Genomic DNA, 10,398 nt, shown 5'->3' with positions numbered 1-10,398 from the left:
AAAAAAATTAAATTAAATAAAATATTTCCAGAAAATAATAAGAAGATTAACTACAAAGTTGTGACCTCTAAAATAGCTAAGCAATTATTGAAAATTCCTGATAGTGTGCATTGGATAAACTAGCTTAGATTGCCTGTAGCTGATGCCTGATAGGCTCAAACTAAAAAAGTCTATAGTCTCCTCTTGCTATGAGTCGAACTTGTAATCTTATGTGTTACCAAATGAACAACCTGCCAAAGACTTTGTGTTCTAGTGGCACCAAGTTTACACTCCCACATGGAAGGGAATGGGTTCTAGCCTCAGTGGAGGCGACTGTTGACTCTTTGTACTTCAAAACGTTGCGAAAGTAGCTATGGACAGATACTACATTATAACAGAGTCAGTAGTACTCAAAAAAAAAAATAAACAACCTAACCAACTTGATTGAGATTGTCCACAACTACAAAAATGAAAAATAAAAAATTAATACTTCAGAGGGAGTCAGTTTAATTATTATCACTATAAATGACTTCAGCATTCATCTCTCAAATCAATTATAAGATCGAGAAGAAAATGTCAATGAAGAGATGAATCCAAAATTTCTTTGTGGCTTAATATTTGTATTAATATTATTATTAGCACATTCCGAGAATGCCCAATTGAACGTCGTCACTAAATATGGCACAATACTTGATGGAGATATCAGTGTGGTAAGTTACTATTAGAGAATTTTTACAGTATCAATTCATATCAATATTTTTTGTACCTGATATAATTATAGATGGTATATTATTTTTGTACTAAGTACTATAGAGACTAATGCAAATATAGTACTCAATAAACTCAAATAACGTCAGTAAATTATTAGAAAAATTTTACGGTATAATTGGCATTGGTATTTTTGTATATAATACAATCATACATGGTATGTTTTTCTATAAAATGTACTGTACCGACAAATGTAGATATAATACTTGATAAATTCAAATAACATATATGATTCTACCAGGTATATACAAAACGTACTAGAAATTCTTGAATTTTAATATTTGATTATGTATTAATGTTTTAGGCATTGTTGGATGTTTGGAATGAAGCATGTAAAGATACAACCCCAAGCACTATTTTGATCCCAAATGGCACATATCCAATGAGCCAAGTAGTGCTTTCAGGTCCATGCAAGGCCCCAATTCGCCTTCAAATCCATGCTACATTGAAAGCCCCTCTTGATCCTAACACACTTGATCCAAAAAGGGAATGGCTTACAATTCAATACGTTGATAATTTCACACTCTCTGGTGGTGGCATTCTTGATGGCCAAGGAGCTCTAGCTTGGTTACAAAATGATTGTGGTAGAACAATTGGATCTTGCAATAAGCTTCCCAATGTAAGTCTAAAGTTTAGAATGATTTCTTTGATTTGATTTATATGTGGCCATGAAGTGATGCAGCTTTTGTGTTTATGGATTTAATTAACTTTTTCTTTTTGACTGTATGATACAGAATTTGAGCTTGAATTTTTTGAGAAATTCGGTGATTCAAAATATAACTTCTCTGAATAGCAAATTGTTTCACGTCAATGTTTTTGGAGGCAAGAACTTAACAATCGACAATTTCACCATTATTGCACCCAATACTAGTATTAACACTGATGGAATTCATGTTGCGAGAATAGTTGATGTTACTATTAAAAATACTATCATAGCGACGGGGGATGATTTGCATCTCAATTGGAGATGGAACAGAAAATCTTCATGTAAAAAATGTGACATGTGGGCCGGGATATGGCATCAGTGTGGGAAGCCTTGGCAAAATACCTGGTGAAAAACCTCTGAAGGGTATCTTTATAAAAAATTGCACACTTATAAACACGGATAATGGTGTTAGAGTGAAAACATGGCCAAATTCTTACCTTGGAGTGGTCACTGACTTACATTGTGATGATATAGTCATGCACAACGTCAACAATCCAATTTTGATAGATCAAGAATATTGCCCTTATAATAAATGCCAAAAAGAGGTACACACAACCTTCATATATACCCTCTACCATTTTCAATCAAATGGATTTAATGCATACCATTACAAAGATTCACAAATACAAATTAAATGCAATAACATTGTTAAGATTTTGTTGTTTTGATTTGTAGAAACCATCCCTTGTAAAGATCAGCAACGTGAGCTATGACAACATAAAGGGCACATCTGCAACAGAGAACGCAGTGACTTTCATATGCAGTCGAAAGGTGCCATGCGAGAAAGTTGTGGTTGGTCACATTAGCTTGACCTTCCATGGAGATAGTGCCAAATCCAAATGCTCCAATGTAAAACCCATACTTATTGGAACACAAAACCCACCAATTTGCAATAAGACTGCCTTGCCATCTCCCTCACCTTCTCCCTTGCTATCTCCCTCACCTTCTCCCTTGTCAACTCCCTCACTAAATCCCTCTCCAGCTTCCTCACCATCTCTCTCTTCATCTCCCTCACCAGATTCTTCACCATCTGTCTCGCCAAATCCCTCGCCAGATTCTTCACCATCTGTCTCGCCAGATTCCTCATCATCTCTCTCGCCAGATTCCTTTCCATATCTCTGGCTAGCTTAAAGTGTTGTACTTGTTTTTTATTTGCGGATAATTTGCTTGTGATAGTTTGGTTATTGTTATTGTAAATGAAATAATGTTTTCGGGTGTGAATTGTTGTATCTTGTGCAATTGATAATAGCATATAAAGTAAGAGAGGAGACGAGAGAAATGGAGATATATAAAAGGAGCCATTAATCTATTTGATGGAGCTAATAATTGAAATGGGTCCAAATTAATTAATTATAATTGCAGATAAAAATAATAAGAATGGAATAATGGAAATAATAAATAATAGGACAAAGATGGTTATGAGATTGCTTGTTTAGTTGTTTGCATATTGTAGTAATTGAACAAAGTACACATGTCTCTATTGAGACAAGGAGGGTGCTATTTAAAACTACTCATATTAACTAATTCCTCTGGAGTTTCCACAAGAATAGGATTATACCCAACTGACATACAGATCGACCGCGAGAGCCTCCAAAGGTCAACTCGAAAAGCCAACCCCGGAAATCAACCCCGCGGACCATTCATCTTTGTAGCCTTCGCTTCCCATGTCTTGTGGCTGAGCTCGAGTCATGGCCAACCCCGAGACCGCGAGTCAACATGATTTTCACTTCCTTTGGTAGTCTTTGGTTAACCCCGAGTCTCTCAAGTAAACTTTAGAGCTCATGCTTAGCCGGCCCGATCTCCCAACGCAACCAACCCAAGGTTGGTATGTACTGGGTCTACAGGAAGTGCCTTAGAATCGCACCTATCTCTTGGGCTCAAGATTCATTCATTAGCACTTAAGTGTCAAACCTTTACACTTCTCAGAGTCTTCCTTTTCATTCACTTGCATTTGTGGGGATTGTTGGGAAAAATGCAAGTCACGAAAAGTTTTGTGGTTCATGACTTACTCATGCTTTAATATTATTCACCATAAATTAATGATGGTGTGTAAGTTCCAATCCCGGCTCTGTGTGCACGAAGATGGGGATTGCTGTGTTAACTTTCGGGGGTCACACCGTTGTTGTGAGCCTACACCGGAACCGGCGAATTCGCTTCTATGGTAGTACGTGGTTATACCACGGCACAACATATATTTATTTTCACTTTATCAGCATGTTTTCCCAACAATATATAGGCTAAATAAGGATCCTCTGAGAATAGTAGCATAGGAGAGAATTAAGAACTAATCTAAGTCTTACATTTGTAAAAATTCAATGGATCTGACCAGATTTTAAAAAAAATAAAAATACACGGTAACATTTTCGTAATTACCTTCAACTTCACTATGCAAACTTGAACACTTACATATGCAATCTTTAACAACTAAATATGCAAACTTGATAAATTTTATAAAAGCAACGAAAAAGTTAAATTTTAAATCTAAACCGTAAATGCTAGACTTTAAGCAGTAAAAAGTGAACTACTAAACCAAATAAAATTAAAAATTCAATCATAAACTCTAAAATCTAAACCCTAAGTGCAATGCACTTTCGCTTTTTGCAAGTGAAATATTTTAATACTAAATATGCAAAATGTTAATACTAAATGTACAAAATGTTAATACTAAATGTGCAAACCTGAAAAATTATGAGAATTGCATATTTTAGTATTCAAGTTTGCATAGTAAAGTTGAGGATAATTAGGAAAATTTCAATGCATTTTTCTAAAAAAAATTTGATCTGATCCATCCGATTTTTTTAGATAGACTGAGATTAATTCTTATTTCTCTCAGACTGGAGCTTTTTATGAATCTATATTCAACAAATAATAACAAGAAAATTATAAGCATTATAAACAAAATGGATCATATCATATTATCATGTAGTACGAAGTAGTTGGCCCATGAAGCGACTATTACTCTATTAATCAGCAGGCCAACCGTAGCCCAATCATTATACCATCGGTTGTTATGCCATGGACCTGGTCCACCTCTATGTTCACAATTTTAGTACTCTATGTTTACAATTTTTAAATTTTATGTTAACAATTTTTATCTCTATATTCATAATTTTTAAATTCTATATTCACAATTTCAGAACTCTATGTTCACAATTTCAGAACTCTATATTCAATAGTATAGCACAATTTTTGAATCTATATAACAAAATTGTAAATATAGAGTTCAAAAATTATGAATATTGAGTAATGTAATTTTGTATATTGAGATTTAAAATTGTGAATATAGAGTTCTAAAATTATGAACATAGAGTTTTTAAATTGTGATCATGAACCTGAGTTCACCTTGTAAGGTGGACCCTGGTCCATAGCATAATTTGCCTTAATCCAGGGACATAAGATACATTTTAAGAGTTTTATTACATGGACTTTCAAATCTTATTTTCTGATGTGGCCGGCACTACTGATAAGCTACTTTTTTCATGTAGGTCCTAATACAAATGTCTACATCAAGATTTTGCGTGCGAAGCAAAAGTTGGGAGTAGATATAATATTTTTCCCATTTTTAATATACTTAAAGTTCATGTTTGAAGGTGAATTATTTGAATATTGAAGGTTTATTATTTGATATATTATCAAATAATAAATTTTAGGTACATAAATAATGTACATTTAGTATATTAAAAATAAATATTTTTTTCTGATTTACAGTGCAACATGAACCGTGATCCACACTATAATTTGCGAGACGGCTCAGCCAATTCAATATGGCCAATTGACCATGGCACAAGTTAGCCCACTTTCATTTCATTCTAAATCATTTCAATAGTAAATACTAAATAGAGGCAATTATACAATGGATCAGGTCCATTTTGCATTGTAGACTCTAGTCTAAAAACAATATGCAGATCATATACATGTAGTTAAGATATTATATACTTTCAAATAACAGATTATGTACTTGTAGATAAATTAAAAGTATGTAATATCGTAATTGTAATCAGTACAAAATTTATTAACTGAAGGTACATAATAAGTTAATTGTCAATACATAATACGTTAATACGTTAATTAACATAATTTATTAATTGTAAACACATAATATGTCAATTGTATACATAATATGTTAATTTAATAGATATATAATTTATTAATTGAAAATATATAATACGTTACGTTCTTATATCCCGAACATGTATGAAAGCAATTTGAAGGATGATTTGTCATCCTATTTTACTCTTTTCAAAAAATGTAATTTCAGTTTTTTTTTTTTTTTTTTTTTTTTTAATGATAGTTGCAGCGATGGTACGTCTTCACAAAATTCATGCATTTATGCAACCTCTAGCGAGAGTTGCTGCGTTACGAAAGGTTATACATTGCACAATTTTCTCATAAAGAAAAAAATAAATAATAATACTAATAATAATAATAATAATAATAATAATAATAAAGAAAACTTTTAAAGCAAGTTTTGGATTAAACCATACGCCTAATAATTAATATTTGATATAATCTATCTTTGGTTCTTATAATATTATATGCATAATTAATTAATGCTGAAAAAAATTCTGGAACAACTTTTGACACTGTTGTTTGGCACGTCAAGGCAGCTATTTCATATTCCATATATGCATGCATTGGTTAATTGATTTTAAATGTTTGAAATCTCATATCATTCAGCAGATCAAAATAAATTAATTTTTTCAAATTTTGTTTTAGATGTTTAATATGAAATATCTAACCTTCAGTGTCGTTTGATTTGCATGAAAATAAATTCCATGGAATTAGAATTCCTATAGTTTGGGAAAAATAATTTTATACATTATTTGGTTGTTAGAAAATTTTTTTCCACTAAAATTTTACTTAGTGCATTGATATTTTAGTATTTTTTATGTTTTTTTTTTATTTATAATCTACTTTAGTTTTAATATTTTATTTGTAAAAAAAATTAATTTTAACAGGTTCGTTTAGGAAAAATAAGGACGGTATGCCAACAATTGAAGAGAAACAATTTAGAGAAGAAGGTTGTCAATTCTCTATATTGCAGATGAAATATCAAAACTGAAAAAGTTATAAAGAATAAAGATATACACTAAAATTTTAAAATACGATGTACTAAGTAAATTGTAGTAGAGTTTAATAGTTTTAATTTGTTCTCTAAGAGTTAAACCTACAACTTTTTGCTGACCTTTTGACATGATGAACAGAGACGTTCCCAATGTCCCTAGCAATCATATGACATTGCTTAACAACCAAATCGACATACGAGTGAACTAAGTAACACAAATTAAAAGCAACAAAAAAGTTTAAACAATCTGATTCTACTATGATATTACTTCTGCCAAGATCTTTTAACCAGGTTAGAGCTTCCTTGACCGCCATTACCTTTGCCCGTATTATGATCTCTTTTGTTTATCCTTTACCATTTAATTTATTATAAGTATATTATCCCTTGATCTCACCCTCTTATCTCCCTAGATTATCTGTTGTACTATAGTTTCTTTGTTTTGAAATAAATTTAAAATACAAACATTATTGTCGTGTATGTGATACTAGTAAAAATAAAATGGAAGCTTCATTTGAAGACCAAAGGCTAGCAATCTAATTAATTAATTATGCATTATGCATAATTTGTAGGAATGGAAGTGTTTGCTTAGTAATGGAAAATTAAATTATTTATTATTATTTTTTTCCCATGGCTACAGCTAGCAAACCAAATATGAAAAAGTTGTCCTCAATATTTGGGGCAAAAGGTATGGATCCCCGGCATTCATTACGTTACGGTCCCATGGTTCATAATTTTTGGCAATAAAATGAGAATTTTCAAACGATTAGGTGAAAATAATAGGAAATTTTTGTTTTAAAAAGATGGAAAATTAGGCAATCTCCCATGTGAACACAAGAATAATTCATTCCTGAAAGGTATATTTCTCATTTTCAAGGGGAATATTTGTTTTAATTTGGTAAACTTTCACAATCCTTCTTTGTTTCAATGACATTTAGTAAACATGTATTAGCAATTTTTTAAAACCCAATTTGTCAATGACATTATAGTGTAGTGATATAAGATCTTTGGTAAAAGATTATGAATTCAATTTCAACTCTTATGTAATACATGACATATGTGTTCAATAACTTAATTAGATCCGATTTTACTTTGTGTTCAAGATCATTGACCTATAAGATAAAATACTTATAAATTTTCTTTCATATTATTAAATAAAAAAGAGTAATGCTAAATTCTCGTTTTAAATGTATCTTCTAATATTCACATCTTGATATGTCATTACTAGATTATTGTCTTATTTTTGTATTTGATTATAAAGTGATTTTTTTTAAAACTTGTTGGGAGTTCATTGTTTCATGAATAATCCATGAATATAAAGATTTTTATTACCACATTGAGACTTGAATATTATGAAGAAAATTTAGGAGGAGAAAATAGTTTAAAAAAAAAAAAATTGGAAAAATATTTCAAGAACTTTATATCATTATATGAATTAGGCTATTTGTGGGAAAAAAAAAGGGACTATTCTTAATTACTAATGGTAGCTAAGTAGCTTCAATAATTCAATAGGAACATGCTATCTACCCCTACAATTACCACTCTCTATTGTTTTTGGTGCTTCAACCAAAGGCTCTCAATCGAGAGCACTATCTAATCTTGAGTTGTGGAGTGCTATGGGCATCTGCCCAAAGCAAGTCTTCCATGCCCTTTGGGGCGTTGCCAATAATGTAGAGCTCCCAATCCTTCAACTTCCGAAGGTTCGCAAGCCCATCTGCACATTGGTTCCCTTCTCTATTAATATGGGAGAAATGAATCGTGTTCAATTTTCACCACTCACTATGTATGACTCTATTAGCCACTCTCATATTAAAAATGAAAAAATCTTTTATTTTCATGGATTAAGTGTGAATCAGCTAAACTCATCGTGAGTTAATAAAAAATTTGCTATCGAATAAAAAGATAACACATTACGAAATGACTAATAGAAAGTTTTAATTGTAGGGTTTCTAGCATGGTTCATTCAATAATTCGCAAACAACTTATTTATTTAAAAGTTTTATGTTGCCTTTAATTACTAGATTATAAAGCGGAGGCAAATAATAAGATTAATATATATGTTGGGAGAAGATTAATATATATGCTTTATCATTTTGGTGTTAACTAGACGATCTGTTTAAAATTGATATTTATTTTTTCCCCACAAAGTATTTAAGGTGCATCAGTTGTTGAAACTTAAAGTGCGTAGTTTGTGTTTTTAAAGTGTGTGATTTGTGTGTTTAATGTACGTGTTTTGTGTTTTAAGGTGCTTTATTTGTGTTTTTAAGGTGCGTTGGTGTGTTTAAAGTCCGTGGTTGGTGTACTTAAGGTGCACCATTTTTAATGCTTAAGATGCATGGTTTGTATTCTTAATGTGCTTTGTTGGTGTGCTTAAGGTATGTCGTTGTATATTAACCGCATAACTACACGGGAAGCTATTTCGGCACTAGAACTCATCGAGATATATATATATATATATATATATATATATATATATATATATATATATATATATATATATATATAATTTTGATCTCATTTTCTAATTCAATTATTTTATCTTTTCTGCGTGGAACTATTGCGACGTATCACGTATCAATCAGAGGTTAAGTAACTGTCTGGGCGGGAACGTCAACTTAGACGAGCTTAGAGGTAAAGTGATGTTCATATTATTGCCTAATTACATTATTACAACGTAAACTAAAATTGTTCAATACTGCCATTTGTAGTTTTGACAACGTACACAAAGATGGACGGAGTATGACTATATTTAATTGTCAAACAGTAATAGTCTAATCATCATGCTATTACTCAGTAGATGCATTAAAAGACAACAATGTTTCTGTTGGTTTCGCATACTTTTCAGTTTTCATGAGAATTAGTCAATACTGACCCCCAAAATTATTATTATTATTATATATATATATGGGGCCTAGTTCTGATGCTGCAGCCTTCCAAGGTGCAGACAGATTTGAACTATTAGATGAACTAAGATCAATGGCTTCAAATCAATAAAAACGAAAAAAGCATGATTGCATTTTGGTAATTTCAATGATATGCTGGTGCATTTAGATATGTTTGATAGTGCTTTGATAATTTGGTTCAAATAAAAAGTGACTTTCATGAAAAAAAAAAAAAATGGGATGAGATCTCAGCCCTTGATATATATGGTCCATGTCAATACCAGCGCCCCTAAATAAAGGAATTTTAAAAAAAAAAAATGCAGTAACATTTTGGTTAAGTTTTTCTAACTTTGAGATGCACAAGTTTATACTACAAAGTGCATAAGTTTTATACTACAACTGCTTAAGTTGCATGCCAGTGGTGCATAAGTTTATATTACGAGTACAAAGAGTAATAACTTTGAAGTACACAAGTTTAATATTACAAGTGCACAAATTTTATATTACAAGTGCACAAATTTTATACTACAAGTGCGTGAGTTTATACTACTAGTCCAAAGAGTAATATAAGTTAAGAAAAATATGGTGATATTTTGATAATTTTTTCTAACTTTGAAATGCACAAGTTTTATACTACAAGTGCAAAAATTTATAATACCAGTGTATACAAATTTTCTCTTTTGTTTTTCTAGAGCCGTTGATCTAAATAGATCAACGACCCACATATCTTCGCATTTTGTTTATGGACGCCTCTTTTCCTAAACCAATGTTGTTTTTCATAAAGTGATTTTTTTGTCAGAAAGATTAGATGTTTTTCTTCTAATTGATGCAATCAAAGTTCTAGCTAGATTGTTGAAGTATAGATCTCATCTACCTACTGTTTTGCAATAATAAATGAACAAATTGAACGATATTATTTCTCATTTCTCATAGGAAAAATTATTCCGACATGATTATTTTCTTCAGTGTGTGAGATCCAATTTGTAAAAGGCTTCCCGTGC

General features: G+C 31.2%; 1 pseudogene; it reads left to right on the top strand.

The window, feature by feature from the left end:
- The first annotated feature begins 286 nt into the window (after positions 1-286).
- Positions 287-2,584, top strand: LOC116025483 (annotated as a pseudogene).
- Positions 2,585-10,398: the final 7,814 nt, after the last annotated feature.

This window comes from Ipomoea triloba, chromosome 7 (genome assembly GCF_003576645.1).
Source record: "Ipomoea triloba cultivar NCNSP0323 chromosome 7, ASM357664v1".
NCBI lineage: Eukaryota > Viridiplantae > Streptophyta > Magnoliopsida > Solanales > Convolvulaceae > Ipomoea > Ipomoea triloba.
This window is presented reverse-complemented; position numbering and strand designations above follow the sequence as displayed.